At 42.1% G+C, this 18149-nt stretch overlaps 1 protein-coding gene across 2 annotated transcripts in view; it reads left to right on the forward strand.

Moving 5' to 3' along the window:
* The first annotated feature begins 6279 nt into the window (after positions 1-6279).
* Positions 6280-18149, forward strand: part of CALCR (calcitonin receptor) — a 169627-nt gene continuing 157757 nt past the window's right edge. For both annotated transcript variants that reach the window (XM_057432491.1, XM_057432493.1), the window contains exon 1: positions 6280-6575. The gene's annotated coding sequence lies outside the window, so the exon portion shown is untranslated. The remainder of the gene's footprint in view (positions 6576-18149) is intronic.

Genomic DNA, 18149 nt, shown 5'->3' on the forward strand with positions numbered 1-18149 from the left:
CAGAGAAAGTTCCAGAGAAAATGAGGTTCCTCTAGGAGATCCTGTCACATTTTAATGCCTGGAAGCTGTAGAGCCAGACACCTCTCTGCACTGTCTCTATATCTGTTTCAATTGGCTGAAGAAGGACCAGCCTTACAGTTGTTTTTCAGAAATACAGGACCCATCTAGGATCTCTGCATCTGATTTCACTTATGTATCAAGAGAAAAGGAGATGCAATTAAGGTAGACCTCACAGGCACAGCTAGGACTGCCATACAAAGTGAATCATCAGGTTCAGATAAAGGTGAGCAGCATTTTTAAGCTCAGACATTTCCCTCATGACTTGTGTTCTGTGATTTGCAGCTCTGAGCGTCTGACCCTCAGTGACTACATTTAGTTTCTGTTAAAAGTTTGACTGGTGAGATTTAAAAGAGCAGCTGTTACAGGAAAACCAGTGTCAAAGACAGTCAATCAATAGCATTGCTGGAATAAATACATATTTGCCTTTGTGTGCATGTGTGAGGAGAATAACACTGAAAATTAGACAAAATTTTGTTATGTGAATCAACATGATAAGCATACATCTTGTCAGTAGCACTTTCCTACTAATTCCCTTTTCCAGGCCAGCATTTCTCCACAATGCATGCAATCTCCTACTTGTTCTGTCATCAGAACCCAAATTTAAGTCCTTTGAGATGCAAACAGTCTCATCCTACTGTCTTCAATATATGCTGTATATTTACAGATCTACTCATAATTATGCTCCACATTCCTTACAGAAAGGTTAGCTATAAAAGTAGTAGCTGATTTGCTCATGCTAATCAAACCCTCTAGAATAACATTAAGATGTTTTAATGGAACAGCTTGAAACTGAAAGAGATCTAGATTAGATATTAATAATAAATTCTTTACTATGAGGGTGATGTGGCCCTAGCACAGGGTGTCCAAAGAAGTTGTGGCTGCCTCATCCCTGGCAGGGTTCAAGGTTAGGTTGGATGGGGCTTTGAAGCAACCTGGTCTAGTGGAAGGTATCCCTGCCTATGGCAGTGGGGTTGGAACTGGATGGGCTTTAAGGTCCATTCCAGCCCAAATCATTCTGTGCTTCTATGATTCTATGCTGGATGAAATACTGAAAATCAGTCCCTATTTCACAGATTCCTTACGGACAGCGGTGTCAAGAAGAAGAAAAGACTACCAGAGAATACAGACATTCTCTGCACAAAACTATCTGAACTTTTCCTCTTCAGTGCAGCTGCACTGTCTCTTAGTATTGAATAAAGGTGGCTACCAATCTGAAATGAATTCTGCCATTCTCACCTTTATTTAAAGAGCTAAGAAAAAAGCCATTAGATTTCTTCTCTAACATGTCCTTGTAATACTGATAATTAACTGTAAAGGCAGCTGAAACATTTCCCAGCTTTCCTATACTGCATGATATTGTGGTAAACTGTATAAAGCATCTCTCCCCAGGTTGCTCAAGTATAGGCATGTATATATAGTACTAAGACTCTGGCAGGCATTTTATTGATCAGATACGGTTCTGTCTCCCCCCAAAGTTTACGATGAATGCCTCCATCCTGCAAACATTTATGTACCCAAGTAACTCTACGTCAGTCACACCTCCTGTTGCTGTGGGAGAACTTTCACATCCAACATAAGGATATTCCTATACACCACTTGTTTGGAGGGGCAGAACTTCATTTTAGATACGTTGCACTGAGTGACAAACAAATGGTGATAACGAGAATGATTAAGACTGCACTTACTGTCGAGAGCTGGGGTTTAGTCTGTAACCCGTTAGAGTTACATTTTCCAGGCAATGTGACTTTTTAAAATAACATGCTGGTCAGACTTAGAGACATAATAAAAATTTCTGTATAGCAGAATAAAGATTTGAGGTAAAAGTCAACTTTTTTCACAGAACCAATATGAGTTTATAGTATTGCTTTAGTTTTACTCAAAACATATTTTGAGGGGATATGTAAATCCTGAATGATACATAGGCCCTGGACTATTCTTACAAAGATATGAAATTTTATCTGTATAAAAGTACACAGATGAGTATTGAGTATTAATGGACTTTTTACAAGGACACGTAGGGATAGGACAAGAGGTCATGGTTTTAAACTGAAAGAGGGGAGATTTAGATTAGATATTAGTAATAAATTCTTTACTGTGAGGGTGGTGAGACACTGGAACAGGATGCCCCATCCCTGGCAGTGTTCAAGGCCAATTGGATGGGGCTTTGAAGCAACCTGATGTAGCAGAAGGTGCCCCTGCCTGTGGCAGGGGGGTTGGAATTATGTGATCTTTAAGGTCCCTTTCAACCCAAACCATTCTGTGATTCTGCGATTCTGTGAAATGTATCTTTAAAGGTATCTTGTGTTATATCATGCAGTAGCTCTTTTTAATACTACTGCAACCTGTTAGAACTGAGGATCTAAGTAGTGCAGTATATCAGAGCCTGAGATTCCTGAATAGGTCACACATCGTGCCTCATTTTGAATATGTCTGTTCTGCTTTTCTGGTTTTACGCTTCCCCGTTCATCCAATATACTCACGCACCTTCCTGTAACAGCTTCCCTAATTTACATGTGTCTCTAATGGCACAGCATTGTTCTCTTCCACTTGGAATCCTTATTTATATTGTTCATATGCTTTCCAGCTGCTTGAGCATTTCTATACTTGTCCTGATGTTGCCTATCATGTTTGGAATGCACTTCTTCAACTGGCAATAGCTACATAAAGCTGTTTAGTTCCCATTCTTCAAACCCCTAATTCCAGAGTGACCTCTTCTTCTGAAAATTAGAAGTTACCCAGTTACAGATGCATGGCCTGAACAGCAGCTATACCCACTCCATGAATTTCCTTCTCACGGAGCTGGCATGTTTACAGGCAGGCAGGGCTAGGAAGCCTGCACTGCTGCTGATAGTGCTGTAACTATTCTCAGAGTTTTCAATCAAGTCACTTCTAAGAGTGCAAAGTCATGATTACAAAGTTGTAGGCAAAAGAATTAAATATTCCCATGGAAGCCTTAAAGGGGCTGATCCAACTTGTGCTAAAGCTAATGGCAAGTTCCCATTCTTTTCACCCTGCACAGGGTTAAGCCAAATATATTACCATTTTTTAATGGTAACATATTACCATTAAAAATGCTGTCTTTTACTCCTTCCATTTTGTAATCCAATGAAGAATAAAGCCCTTACTCAAAAGCATTATTTATAATCCATTTACCAACAGGTACAGCATGCCTACATGTCTACAGCATGCCACGTAGTCTCTATGGGGTGCACCACTCCATGTAGGAAAGATACACAAACGGTGATAAGAAATAGTTTACTTCCAAGCAGCTCACAATTCAGGCATCTGCAAAAGACTGTGGAAATACCTCTGCTCAGTTCATGGAAAATTTATAGGTCCAGCTGGGAACTTGGATTTTTATTTCGAATTCTACACCTGATGAAAAAATGAGGACAGTGCCTGTTTCACAAGCATCATCCTTACGTGTAGTAACATTAACAGTAGACAAAATATGTTTAGGAAAAAAAAAGAAAAGATGGTGGAAATGAGACAAACTACACAAATGCACAACTTTCCATACAACATGGAAAAATGTTTTCCTTCATAACAGGATGAAATCACTGAAATCTTGGAACCAGGTTTTGACTTACTTTTCATGTACAAAGCATGACTATAATCTCACAATATAAAACAGTAACTCAACCACCTCTCTTGTGTGGAAGTCAGAGTGTTTTAATGACTCCTGAGCACAAACAGAAATAAAACCACCAAGGTATGGTTAATAATAATTTTCCAGTGGTTATTTATGGACCTGATCAGCATTTCAGACACATGCCAAAGAGTAACTACTCAGGCTTGCAGTCCCATGGGGCACAATGAAATTGCTCACAGCAGAACAAAGCAGAAAGTGTTGCTTCTGTGTGCAAGGTAATGGTTAACAAAACGGGAGTTTATAAAAAAAACACCCAAACCTTAGAAAAGCTATTTCCAGATCATGGGATGGCAGATTTACACTTCAGCAGCTGAACACTACTCAGTAAGAAAACAGAGCAACATAAAATCTGTTTTGAAATAAGTATAAAAACAGTCATTGAGAATGTGATGCTTTCCAATCATAGAATGAACAGTATTAGCCAGACAACACACAAAACCCTAAATGAGTGGACTATGGAAGGCACCACTGGCCTATCACCTGCCTTCACATAGTTCAGCTTCTTTCTATATCTTTTAAAGCAATCTGTACTTGTTAGGTGACCCACTTACCCTCCACCACCTCCCTCCCCAGACCTCTGGAAAAGAAAATACTCCAGGCTATCAGATATGAAAAAAGCTCTCTGTTTTTCGTCTTTCAACTTACTGCTGCAGTGACGGGAAAGGTGATTTTCCTACTCTCATTAGGCTTCAGCTTAGGGTTTTGCTTCTCAGCAGTTCCCCTTTCACAAACATCTCAAGCACTTAGAACCAAGACTCATTTGAGCCCACCTAAGGGCAGCTGGAGTATGAGAGGGACAAGTCTGCAGCTGGTCCATAGGGGTACTGCTCTGTGCAGCTAATGAAAACCTTCTCTAAACCTTCCTGCCAGAGAAAGCTGTGAACAGTGAAGCAATTGTGGCATTATGAGAGCTCATAAAAGCAACTCCCACTGATCCTCCTTGCTGTCCTCACAAGAGTAAAGGGTGAAATCTGTAGTGAAAATTTAAATCTTAAGGAGATGATGATTTACATTAGCATTCATCATAAAGATGAGTGTCTCATCTTTAAGTTTCCCTCTCCCCCTGCCCCCAATATATCCTAAGGAGGACAAATTTCTTCGATGGTGCTATCTAGAGGCACTCTTTCAAAAAGCTGCTGGAAAAAGTGGCAAAGAGGTTCCTTCTTCTTGGTTACATGCCCAGCCCAGAGCTTCTTTCTCAGCACTAAGCTCCCTTGCTCCTCTCCTCTCTCCCTCCCTCTTCAGCATAGCCCGAGCTCTGTGAAAGCAGGAAGAAATGCAGACCACTGTGTTTGAATGCAGGTTCCTATGAAAAGGGCAAGCTGTAAAATTTGACTGTAGTCTATAAAAGAAAGCAGCAGGTAGAAGAAAAACACTTGAGAACCACTTCAATAAGAGCTAACTTCATTCAGAAGCAAGCCAGGCAACTTAAAAGCCAGTATCGAAGTTCCTTTTATTTGACGGCAGCGACGTCCTTCGCGCAGGAAGACAAAAGAAGCAAGCTATTCTTAGCCTGGTGGTGGTACCTTGTGAGCAAGTTTGTTTTGTTTGCCTCCTGACTCCATCTGCTGGGAAGACACCCTCCTACCTGCTGTCCGCGCTGCCTCGTTTGGCAGGAGCGCGGAGGTGAATCACCGTGCGTTCGCTCACTATTCCTACCTTACTGTGGCTCTCCGGGTGTTTAAATATTGGGCAGCTTGGAGCACTCACAGCAGAGAAGTCCTCCCCTGCAGCACTTCACACAGAATCACTCGACGCGCTCTTGCAGCGTGGGGGTGTTGGCTCAGTTGCTTCTGGATGCCCGCGTAGCAGGTATAGCAGGGGGCTGTTCTTCTGAGGAGACCACAGGTGATCGGAACAGGGTCTTCCTCGGCCTCTCCTTTTGTTTGAAACGCTTTTGGAGCAGAAACGGGAATTTAGATGACTTTGCCGTCCGGTAAATTCTGCGGCCATCCCTTGTTCGGCTCAGTGGACGGTAGGTAAATGGTTCACGCAAGCTGGGAGAGCAGCAGAGGAGACGGGGCAGAAGGGAGGATGCGGGGTGCATCCCCGGGGCGGGCAGGGCTCCCCGAGGTCCGGGGTCTCAGCTCCGCGCCCTCCACTCCTCCGGCTTTCTCCTTCGGAAAGGTGCCCGTCATGGGACCGCAACGCAGCCTCGGGTCAGAAAACTTCCCCGAGACTAGGAGGAGGAAGGTGACGGGAGGAAGAGGGTAAAGCGGAGCAGGACCCGGGACCACCGGCCCTCACCGGGGGACACCCGGGGCAGGGCTGTCAGCCGCCGCCCACGGGCTCCCCGGCGGGGCCGAGACGGGGGACGTGGTGCCGGCCCTGACGTCCCCTCTCCTCGGTGCGGCGGGAGCGGCACCCCCCTCGTCACTTCATCACCCGCGCCCCGCCCGCCGGAGCAGCGCCGGCTCCTGCGCGGCCGCCCCGCCGGTAGCAGGCGGCCGGGAGCCGCGGGAAAGGCGGAGGCGAGGGAGGCGCTGCCGCTGCCGCCGGGCGCTCTCCGTCCGCCCCGCACCGACGTCGGCGCGAAGCCCCGCCGGCGGCTGGGGGGAGCGGGGGGGCGTGCTCGTCGCGGATGAAAGGAGGCAGATGCTTCCCGAGGCGCAGCCCCGCCGGAGGGGCTCGGCCCTGGCCAGTGCCTGTCCGTGTGCCGGCTGAAGCGCTCGGCCACCCCGCCCCCTCCGGGACGCGGGCACCCACCGGCCGGGTGTTGCGGAGCGGACGGAGCCGTGCGCTCCTCCGAGGAGTGACCGGCCGTCCGCGCTGCGCCGCTTTGGGCCCCGAACCACCGCGGAGGTGGCCCGAGGTGACGGGAGGCCGGGAGAGCTGCCTCCCCAGCGCCGGGAGCGCTGCCACCGTAAGTCCCGGCAACTTCACCTCTTGTCCTTCCCAACCAGCTGCCCCGGGGAGGAAACCGACTGTGGGGGTCCGATCACCGGCGGGGAGAGGGGGGCAGACCCTGGCTGTCACTGCAGCCAAAAAAAGGGGGGGGGGGGGGAGGCCTGGGGGAGAGGGTGTAGGAGCTCTGACTCGCAGCAGCGGCGTGTGTGCGGTGGCACCGGGGGAAGGGGCGGGGGCGCGGGAGGGAACGCAGCCTCCGCGGGGCTCCGCGGGAGCCGAGGGGGCTCCAGGTAACGGTGAATCCCGGAGTTCCCACCCCGGCTGGTGCGCTGCCGAGCGGGTCGCTGCCTGTACGGTTTAGATCAGAGACAGTGGCCGCTCTCCATCCTGGAAGTACGGGGCATTTAAACGACACCTGAGTCACTACTCCGTGCTTCTCATTCGTGTCAGATACTATTCCCGTGTTGTTTTTCCGTCTGCTGAAGCGATATCTGTACTTGTCATTTCACACTGCAAACATAAAACATTGGTAGGCATTGCCAGTGATGACGGTAGATTGATGTATGAGACTGTTTAGTGGATGTGTCCAAGTACAATATAAACACCTGCCAATTTTGTCTTTATATTGCTATATTAATTTCATTCTTGTGGGGTTTTTGACAATGTTAACGAAGTCGACAATTTGTAAAGAAAAGGAAAAAAATCCTTCTGGTTTATTTTAGTTTCAGAATGTCAGTTGTAACCAAAATGATGAATGGAAAAATCATTCAGAAAAATAGTAAATAGAAAGATGTTTAAGACCTCTTGAAGTCAATATTGTCAATATCTAACAGATGCCTTCCAGCTACACTTTTATATACACTGGCTATCTCTTCATCTTCTTAAGAGTAATGCAGCGTGTAATATTCTTCCCAGGACTGTGCACTCTTCTTGTAGTAAGAGTTAAGTCGTCTGGCTAAAGGGAGTTTGGAATGAATTAATCAAGCCATTGTATTAAAATGCCTGTGTCTTTTTGTAGGCACTGAATGAAATAAAGCTCTTGCTTCTGCTTTTTTCCTCTTCAGTGTTTGTGGGATGGTATTCAGGTGGGGAACTTTGCATTTGGTCAGTGGGAAAGTCTCTACACTGCTCTGGGGCTGAACATACCAGGGCTGGTCAGGGTAACATTTCTCTGCTATCAACAGCTCAAACTGCAGGTGGTGTCGAGCTGAAGAGGGAATTTATTTCACTATTCAGGATTCTAAACGTAATTGTCAAGTAGGTGAAATAAATACAGGAGAGCTAATATTTCCTTTTAATTTCTTCATATGCCTTTGCTAAAGTTATTGCTCTGGTGCTTACCATAGTTATCATGAAATTATTCTGAATGAACCAAACCATTGTGTTTCAGTACCTACCAGCATGTAGTAAAGTATGCTAACTTTATAAATCTTGAGTAAATGTTGGCCCTCTTAAGATCAATGGCAAATTCCCAATTAACACCTCCAAGGACTGGGCTTCACCATAGGTCTTCATTATCATTTATGACAAGTGTCGGCCAACTTTGTTTAGAAAGTGACAATGTTTAAATTCAGTTAGTGATGGGGGGAGGGGAGGAATATTATCAGATTATGTTGCTTATGTCAAAGATGTTCACAAATAAACTGATAAATAGTTGCCTTATTGTAAAAATATCAGCAAACACTTGAGCTATGTTACAGATTAGTTCTCTGCAGCTCGTAAACTTTGATGGGAGGTGAAGGTACAGAAGTATCTTTTCTAAAAACCTTGTTGAAATATTACCAAATAATATATTCAGAAGAATTACCTTAACAATCTGACTGAACCCAGCTTAGAAAACTTTTTTTTCTTCATGTCTACAGCAGAATGGGTTTGGAAACCATTTGAAGAAGTTGAGAATTTTCATTAAAGATGAAAACAGCATTCTACAGAGTGTTTGCTGAATTGTTTTTCTTCCAAATCAAAGTAGAACGGAACATTGCTTTAAAGCTAGCCAGTTAGTATTATACATTAACTTTAAATCTGTATCGATGGGCCTATAAGAAGCTAAATGGGCACTTGCAAGTCTTGTTATCTGGTAACTGGGTAAACTCTTCTGTATTTATTTTAAAAAGCATGCATAACAATACGTTTTTTGGAGAAAATTATTGACTCAATAATTGAGCTACACTTGCCCTGGGCTAGCAAGTACCATGAAATTCAGTTCTGAAAATGGCCATTGGTTCTATACATACTAAGCTGGTAAGCTCAGTTTTGTTTTGTTTCTGGTAATTGACATTTGAGTCCTAACTGTTGCCATTTAAGTCAGTATTGGAAGCCATATTAGTGCTAACATAGACCTTACCTGGGCCTTTCAGGGGCGATCCTGTCATGTGCTGAGCACTTTGAACTGCTGTATGTGTTAGAGTGGCATCCAGTCAGCCCCCTGAGTAGAACTACTCAACAGAGTAAAATTCACTGTGTTGAAAAATTTGCAATGTCAAGAGAGACTGAAGACACCTTGCCAAAGGCCACCAGATGATCTGGGTCTGAAACTTGAGTACTCTGTACTTAACAAGGGTACACCAGGCACCTTTTAATAGGTTTGAATGTTATTTCATAAAGGTACCCAGAAATGACTGACCAGCTCCTTAAGGTTGTATGTTATTTCTCTCGGATCTTGCTTACTTCTTTATGAATCTCAGTGTTTACTGGCAGTAGCCTGCCAAAGAACTGCACATAATTACATGTTTTTGTTCTGTGCTGGTTTTTGGTCTTACACCCACTTTGCATTTGACATTGCTTTTAGTTACTTCCCTACTTCGGAAGGAGTGGGTCTGGCTGCTAGAAGCCTCTGGTACATGAGTGCAACACCAATGGCAGTGGCCAGACATGACCCTGTGGCCCAGTCCTGAGAAGCAAAGAGCAGGTCTCTGTTGGCTGCCATGCCGTATGACAGACTTGCTGCGAGTACCTGAAATGACTACTTCAGGATGAGCCCTGGGATCTCTGCATGGCACTGTGCTTACAGGGGTGGTGTTCTGTATGGGAATTTGCTCCAGTGCGGATGCTGTAACAAGTGGTTCTAATGCAGAGAAAGCCTAGATGTAAACCTCCTAAAAGGTAGTTCTCATGCTTCTGAAGCAGGGGGAAACAACTATGAAAGACCACATACCTAAACAACACTGCTAATTTAAAAGTAGAATTTTGCTTGAAGGTCAGTAATACAGATATTAGAAATAGATACTTTGTGCTGAAGCTTTAGTTATTTTTGTAATAGTTTTTTCCATGCATAGCATTTGATAGTGGGATTTGGCAAGTGGAAAGAATCGAAAATCTATATGCAAGACTGTTTTGAAAACTGTCCTTCATATTGGATGAAATTTGAACTATGAAAGGGAGAATTGCTCGTTTGGAGGAACTTATGATGATGGCAGAGATATTGGCCACATCTCAGTTAATAAGAGGTACTGCTATGAATTCTGGGCTTGCTGGGCTTAGCCCAAAAGTTACAACTGGAAAAGCCATGCCTCATGCTAAAGGTTGTATTTATAGGCATGTTTTAGCTGGACACCTTTTTAATCAAGATAATATCCACAAATGTTGGAGGAGTCTTAACTTCAGGTGATCAGTGAACAAACCAAAGACATGGTTGTGCCTCGCCAGTGAACCTGTGAGCCTTTCAGCTGGCTACATGTTTTTGAGGTGACCCTTGGTTAAGCATATGGATGCCCAGGATGGGGAGGACCTGGGGGTGGAAGTTACCCTCTGGTAGAGAGTTCCATTTGACTGCCTTTGCTGCTTTGTATGGATGTATGCAAAGACTTACCGTTAAACCAAGGAAGAACAAGAAATTTTGGTATTCAGCCATAAGGAGAAAGTGGAGTCATTGACTGTAGTTGATGGGGAATAGCACTGGGAATGAGAGTAGATTTATAGCACATCAGAGGTATGCTGCCATGTATTTTCCCATGGTTCTCAAAATGCCTTCTGAATTAGGATCATATGGTAGACAGATGAACTAGTACTGCTTTTAGTAAGTTGCATACTGAAGTGCTGTAGTCCCAAAAGGTGGGTTACTGCAAGGATCAGCTTAACCTCTGCACCAGAGACTCTGGGAACCTGCAGAGAGGAGCTTTCCTGCCTCCAGAGGGAGATGGATTAGTGATGCAGTATTGGTGTTCTTACTTTTACATACTGTACACAAACTGAAAAATGCAGTTCATGTAAATGCTTCTTATTTACTGCACCTCAACATGATTGCAGTGCTCCTGTTTTGTTTTTCATGGTAATCCTATGTGTTCAGTAAAGGTGATACAGAATGGCATCTAGTTTAAAACAGGCTTCTGGACCTTGACTTTTTTACTTCAGTTATACTTATTAAAAAATCTGGCACAGATTTGGCAGAATTGGCTGTTCACACAGCAATTCTAGTAGTGTTTTTGAAAATAAGCATGTATTTCAGTTTCATGGGGCACCGTCTAGCAAATGATTTCCTGCTTGGTCATATCCAGCAGTGTATGTAAGAACCATATCACTTTGTCTGTGGTTATTGATGAATATTATTAACTATTAGCAAGAGTTAGATGAATAATACATTTGTTACATTTTGCAGTATTTTTGAATCCGTGGTTTCACTATATTTTACTCATGATAGGTCTAGCAGTATGTACTTTCAAGGAGTAGAAAGACATGCTGTGAGCTCATTGCTGGCTTTGATACGTTAGCTGTAGTTTGTGACGTCTTCATTAGCTTAGGGTAAAGCACAGGTTAGAAAATCGCTACTATTCAAAAGCAGGTGTTTGAAAATGCCTTTCTCTTCCTGTATGTGAACAGAAAGGCATCAAAGTGCTACAGAGCGCTGAACTACCCCTCCACAGGTAGAAAAGCAGATTTTTGTTCTGTTAGCTTGTCACAGAAATTGGGCAGTTTTGCAGGCAAAGCGAGCAAGTGAGTTCACAGGCATATTTGGAGGTTGCCTGAGTCAAGATGAATTGTGTCTTGTCTTCAGAGTTGTCTTCTCAGAACTAAGCTGACAAAAATACCTCTTTCAAATACGGGAAATGTTTCTGAAAATACAGTGTTGCTATTATAAAGATGTCAGGGCTCCATGGTTAAGATTGTGCTGAGATATAAAAGAAAAAGAAACTAAACTTCTGTTTTACTTTTTTATTACTGACTAGAATGAGACTCCACATTTGGCACAGTGTCCCTTTAAAGGTCAACTGCATTTTCTGTGTGTGGGTTTTTTATGGGGAAATATTTACTTAAGTCTCAGTGCTCATATAAAAAAAGAAAAGCTGTAATCCGTGCCACTGTTTAGAGCTTGATGGAAGAGTGAGAAAGGTAATCAAAGACTGAATAAATTCACAGAGTGAATTAGCCACTTCTGTTTCTCTCAGGCAGTACTGAGGCATGTTCTAACATGAGAAGGCTCATGTGACTGTAACATTTCAGTGTGATGAATGCAGATAGATGACTCCATTTCTGTTAGTTGTAATTTCCCTCCAGCTGATACCAGTCATGAGTATTAACTGCTTAGAAAAATCACAGGTAGCTCTGCAGTTGTATTTCATTCATATTGTTTGTATCTGGACCTTCCCTGCAAGTAGTGTTTGCCAGAGCATTTATCTGTAGCAAATCATGCTGGTTTCATTTAAGTGATCTGTGGAGAAGTAATGTGAACCCCACAAGTGATTTTTCCTTTTAAGTTTACCCCCATTACGATGCAGTGCTATACTGATGATGCCCTACATTGCTTTCAGTACAGAATCAGTTTGTGTCTCACTTTCTGTTGCACGAAGCAACATTCTTTTGTGCAGAGTTGTCACCACATGATTTACTCCGACTTGTTTGTCTCTATCCATGTAGTCTTGGTTACCTGTAGCCTTAGTCTGTAGCCTGTGTTCTGTAGTCTTTGTTACCTGTAGTTGTGCAGCTGCTTCATCACCAGGCCCTTCTATTACACTGAGCTCCCTTTTCTTTGTTGATGGTGTATCTTTGCACGGACAAGTATGATTCCTCACAGAAGAGAATGAATGCTGTCCCATAAAGTTACAGCTCTTTATGTATTAAGGATTGTCATCTCTTATGCATTGGAGTACAGTGAACAACAAAAAATATTTGACCTTTAGAATTCGCCCTCTCCAAACTGTGCTAGCCACCTGAAACACCCTGTGGGCATGAACATTTCATAATGTTAAACATGCTATATGCAATTTCCTCCAGCTTTAAATATTGAAGGACCGGAGAGGGAGGACACTTACATCTTCACTACTTTGATTTCTTAGAGAAACTTCCTAAATTTTTATTGGCTTTGGTAAAGAAAGGTATCTAGGACTGCTGAGTTTCCTCATGTGACTAGAAGTTGTTTTTTTTCCTGGTAAGAACTCTTCCTGTTCTCAACAGTCAGTCCAGCTCCTAATGGAATCCCTATTTTCTTTTGCCTCCACATGCCTATTCTCCAAACAGTACAGGAGAGGAATGGTAGTTTTGCTGCTGTTATTAGTATTTAGTAGTAGAGATGACCTTCTGGAAAGTTACTTTACAAAATGCCTAACTAACTAATAGACAGCACTGTCTTCCATTTGCATGTATTGTAGTAGGGAAAATTTCATTTATTGTCCAGTATTTAATTTTGCATACAGAAAGTATTGGTAGGACCAATCACTGATACTGGGTTTTAGTCAGTTTTACAGGTGTTTGAGCAGATTATTGAATCTTAACATTTTATATTGCAACTCTTCCAGAAACTCTGTTTCTGACGAAGATGGCAAACAGGATTAGTGTGATTCAAAAGCTGGTTTGGCTTGACCAGTTTAGAGCATCTCTGGGAAGTTTTTGGCTTGCTTCAGGCTGTTCAAGAACATCCATTGGTAAACTGAAAAGGTAACCCATAGACAGCTGATTATCTCCTGCTGACCATGCACAGTTATAGTGCTTGGAGTTTAACAAATCTTTTAAGCCATGTCCTTGAGAAAGACTTAGTGATGGGGAGCAACTGGGTATGAGGAGACTTCCTTTAACTTTCTGAGGGCCATTTCCCCTCCTACAGACTGCTCAAGGGCTTAAAAGAGTCAAGCCCTGCTCGCGTTATAGTATTTTCCTCTGTGTTCAAATGTTGCCAAGTACATTTTGGGTTGAAGCAGGATCGAATAATAAGTAATAATCATTGTTACCATATGTTCTCACAGAAAGCAGACCAAATATTTTCTACTCTGCTGATTTTTATTGCATTTTTTGTTTTTATTGCCTCATGGTGTTTGATAGTATATGCTTCCTAAAGACTGGAGTAATTTCATCACTGAAAAGAAAATGTGTGTATGTCTGGCTTTTTAAGTGTTCAAACACCTGCTGACTTTATTGACAATCAATCAGATCTGCAGTGTTTTAAAGGAAATGTTTTTATCCCATGAAATGCCTAATGTAATCAGAAGTCATCACTGGAAAAACCTGTAGGTAGTCGCCGTATAGCTGTATTACATCTTTTCCACCTACTGTCCAAAATAATTTGCATTTGAGATGTACATGCAAACTAAAAATCCAAGCCCACTCCAGCATTTTGTCACTGCAAAGAGCTGTTTGGGTTTTCTGTGCAGTGATAGAAATGACACAAATCTTTGTATTTAAACTAATCCATGGTGAAAACTGTAGCAGCCTCTCCTTTAATAAGAGGAAAAGAAGTGGGGCTTAATGGCCTGCAGAGTGTGAGAAATAAGTATGGTTAAGCCAGGAGGAGGCATGTGTGCACTGTACACAGAAAGGGACCTGTGGAGCATCCATTATTAACTGAAAGGATCTTCATACCCCTGCAAAATACTGGGACAGTGTTTTATTAGTATCAAAGCCTGTAATTTCTCTAATTAGCTAAACAACTTGCAACATATGATCAGAATATTACTTACTATAATGCAGGTCATCAAATATGTTACAGCCATGTACCACATCAAAGAATATGTTTGATAAGAGGTTTCTTGAAGTTTTAAATTATGATTTTCAACTCGTATGTAATTCCACATGGAGAATACATATGGGTATAACATTTAAAGATAGTTTTGCCAATTACTTCAGTGTAGAATTTTAAGTAAAGTATTTCAGAACTAATTTAGTGTTGAAAATGTTTCCTTTTTTTAGTGAAAAAGAAAACAATTGCAAGATTTATTTTTTTTAATTATAATTAAAATACTTTTGCAGCTCAAGAGCAGGATTTCAGTTTTATTGAAATTTTATTTTATGGATAGCAAAATACTGTGTTAGTTCAAACAAATGCACCAGAGTATAGTAAGTTTCACCACAATGCACTTTTTCAAAAAGGAGCCCTTTCTCTGTAGTAAATATAATATAGAGACATGGCTGTACATATAAAAAAAAGAAAACTGTCACAATCTTCAGTCTGTTCAATTTATTCGGAAAATTTTAGCCAGATATTTTTTATGGTCAGTGAAAATCTCTAGTGCAGAATATATTGTTTTGCTAATATCCTCAAGTTCTAGTTGTTCTTTTTCTTTGAGAGGTTCTTGCACTACCATACAGTGGAAAATGGACTTGATAGTAGATGGTTCCTAAGTCAGGACTGAACCTTCTACTATTTGTGTAAGAGCACACCCACACGTGTAACAGCCCTGACCTTCCTGAATCTTTGGTCTGCAATCACAGTTCTAAGGTAGTGCAAGCCAGTTAATGCTGCCTAACTGAGAGCAGATAGAACAAGACTAAAGCACAAAGGATGAGCAGGAAGAGGTATAAAAAGTGTGGGAAAATGGGAATGTGTTCAGATGTGGAAGGGAGATACTGAAACTGGAATTGTGAGTTAGTATTGAGAGCCAGTGGAGCTTGAAACAGGAAGCATTTGAGAAAGACAGGCTTGTTTGAGAAGGACAAGCTTGTTTGACATGTTAGATGCTGAGGCACAAACTGATATCTGAAAAGCAGTGATTTGTGCAAAGAGGCACTTGGGGCAGAATTTAGGGGCAGTAGGGGTGGGAGCTGGCAGGACACCAGGACAGTAGGAGGAAGATGTATTGGAAGAGACAGAATTTCCTCTCCCCTTTTTTCCCTTTTGTTCCTCATACAGAGAAAGACAAGAGGTGAGCAGCCGATGAACTTCTAGAAAGCTTAATTTATGCACAGGTATAGTTGATGGAACAATTTTTCTGCTGGACTGCAGGCAAAAATGGAGAAAGATTCTGTGTTTCTCGTATTATTTTGTACAGACAGATGAGAACATTTATGGATATTAGTAAGAGAAAAGCTCTGAAGCTGACAGAAGAAAGGTGAATGGACAGTGGCAGTGATTTGAAGTATCTGGTTTCAGAAAGAGGAATTCTTGGTTCAGGGAAGAAATCTTGGAAAAGTTGAGGACTTACTGAGTCCTTTGGTGTGAGTGAATCAGTCAGCTGTAACTGATTATAAAAAGAATGCTCCTGCACAGGAGAGTGGGATGCTGGGAAACTTCTAATAGGAGGAGGTAAAAAGGAAATAAAAGTATGTATGTTACTGAAGGACACTTGCACATTCTAGAATATCACTAGAATGGCTCAAAGCATAAGAGATAGAGAGCAGATGAGACGACACCTCAGAACTACTGTGAATGATAAAATGTGGGAGGTCAGCAGTCACTCATATACACAGCCCCAGAGAGAAGCATCAACCACAGTTCATGTTAGAAGAGAAGCATACTGCAGAGGCACAAACCAGCAAATTGTAGTATCATACAAGATATTTCATGCAATGAAAAATGAAAAGCAGGTGTTTGAGAAGATGAATGTTAAAGCAGACCGAGGACATCAAAGTCTTCAATGTGTACAGCTGAAGAATGTCTCTGGGGAAAGCAGCCAGCAGCAATGTTGCTATTGAAAGGAGATTTATAATGGTGAGACATGCAACTTTTGAGATAAATAAAGAAGAAATAGCCACAGAAATGAGCATTAGTATTGGGGTGCAATTTCTGGGACTGACTACACGAAAAAGTGGACCTGTGGCACAAAACAAGCCTAGTAGGATGCAAGACCATGTATTCTATGTGGATAAAAGTCAAAGGATATAATTAAGCAGCCAGCTAACTCTATAATAGTAACTTCTGTAGAGTTAATTTTGGATATAAAGTTTATTTATTATTTAAAATTGGGAAATATATTAATAGCAGTGAAAACTGGAAAAGGAGGTACCCTGGCAGGACAGTGTAAGGATAACCTTCTCTGTGTGTGTGACGACAGAAGATGTCAACTGCTTGCTGCAAAATCCAGCTATAAGGCAGTACCAGAAATGCATACTGCACAGTGACAGCTATTTCCAGTTCAAGCCTCTTGGCAATGAAGACATGAATTCCAAAAGTGAAAAAGCCATGGGAAAGGGTGCAATTGATGATGGCAACAGAAAAAATAAAAATAGGGTATTCCATGTATGCCTAGACATTACAGATCTTTAAGGCAATGAATCAGGAACAAATCAACACAAGAACAATCATGCAGTGATACAGGAACAAAACAGCCCACTCATGCTAAATGACATCCCTTCTAAACCCTCTCTAACAAGCATATTCATTATGTTAGATGCACAATTTGGTACTGAAAAGTCAGATAGGACAAGGAGGCCAGCTAATTAATGCCTCCAAGACTTTATCCAGAAGGCAGCGTTTCAAAAATGCCTGCTGCTAAATGATCTGCATAAGGTATATCTAACAAGAGAGGAATATCTCACCCTCTTACCGGAGTGAAAGCCACTGAAAACCAGCCAGTGTTAATCACATGATACTGGGGACATTTCTAAGTCACAGTCAGATCCAAATCGTTAGCAAGCAGATGAACGAGAACAGTTGAGCACTGGAACAGATTGCCCAGAGAGGCTGTGGTATTTCCATCCTTGCAGAAACTCAAAGCTAGTCTGGATATGACCTTGAATAACCAGATCTAGCTTTAAAGTTGGCCCTTCTTTGAGGAGAGGGTTGCTATCTCCAGAGGTCCATTCCAGCCCATTTTTTTAATATGATTCAAGGAAATGCTGTGGTCTGGAAAGGAGGCATCCAAGCATATGCAAAAATGGAAGAAAGGAAAAAGGGCTAAAACCACGAATTTCTCCGAAGGTGCTGAAAATCAGAGTAGGGATAGCAGCTTACCTGCTAAATAGTTTAAATTATGTCATTTCTGTAAGACCTTGAAGGAGGAAGAGATTCTATTGTACAGTCCAAGAATGGCCCAAGAATTTTAGATAATACGGACACGGTTTACCTTGAAATAAAATGAAATGTTCCTTGGGGAAATACCTCTACAGGATGTGCTGTACGAGGTAGGGATGCTGCACTAGTGGTGAACATGGTGACATTTATGAAAACACAACAATACACTGCATGCAGTCTTTTAAACATTTTTCCTTCCATGTCTTAGATTTTGCTTCCTCATCCTTCATATGTATGACACAGTGAGCTACTGAGAGCAGGTCGTGGGTTTTAGGAGTCTTTCTTTGTTTAATGAAAAAATTGCCAAGCCGTGAAAAAGAAATGCATTGGATCTCATCTGTGGAAACACAATAATTCTATCTCTCACCAAACAGCAGTAGTTTGAAGGTGAGTTAGTGGTCAGTGAAGCATTTGTATTGCAGTAATGAGCACTAAGGA

This window comes from Pezoporus wallicus, unplaced genomic scaffold (genome assembly GCF_028554395.1).
Source record: "Pezoporus wallicus isolate ANWC-B61680 ecotype Strahan unplaced genomic scaffold, APGP_CSIRO_Pwel_v1 scaffold_2584, whole genome shotgun sequence".
Lineage (NCBI taxonomy): Eukaryota > Metazoa > Chordata > Aves > Psittaciformes > Psittacidae > Pezoporus > Pezoporus wallicus.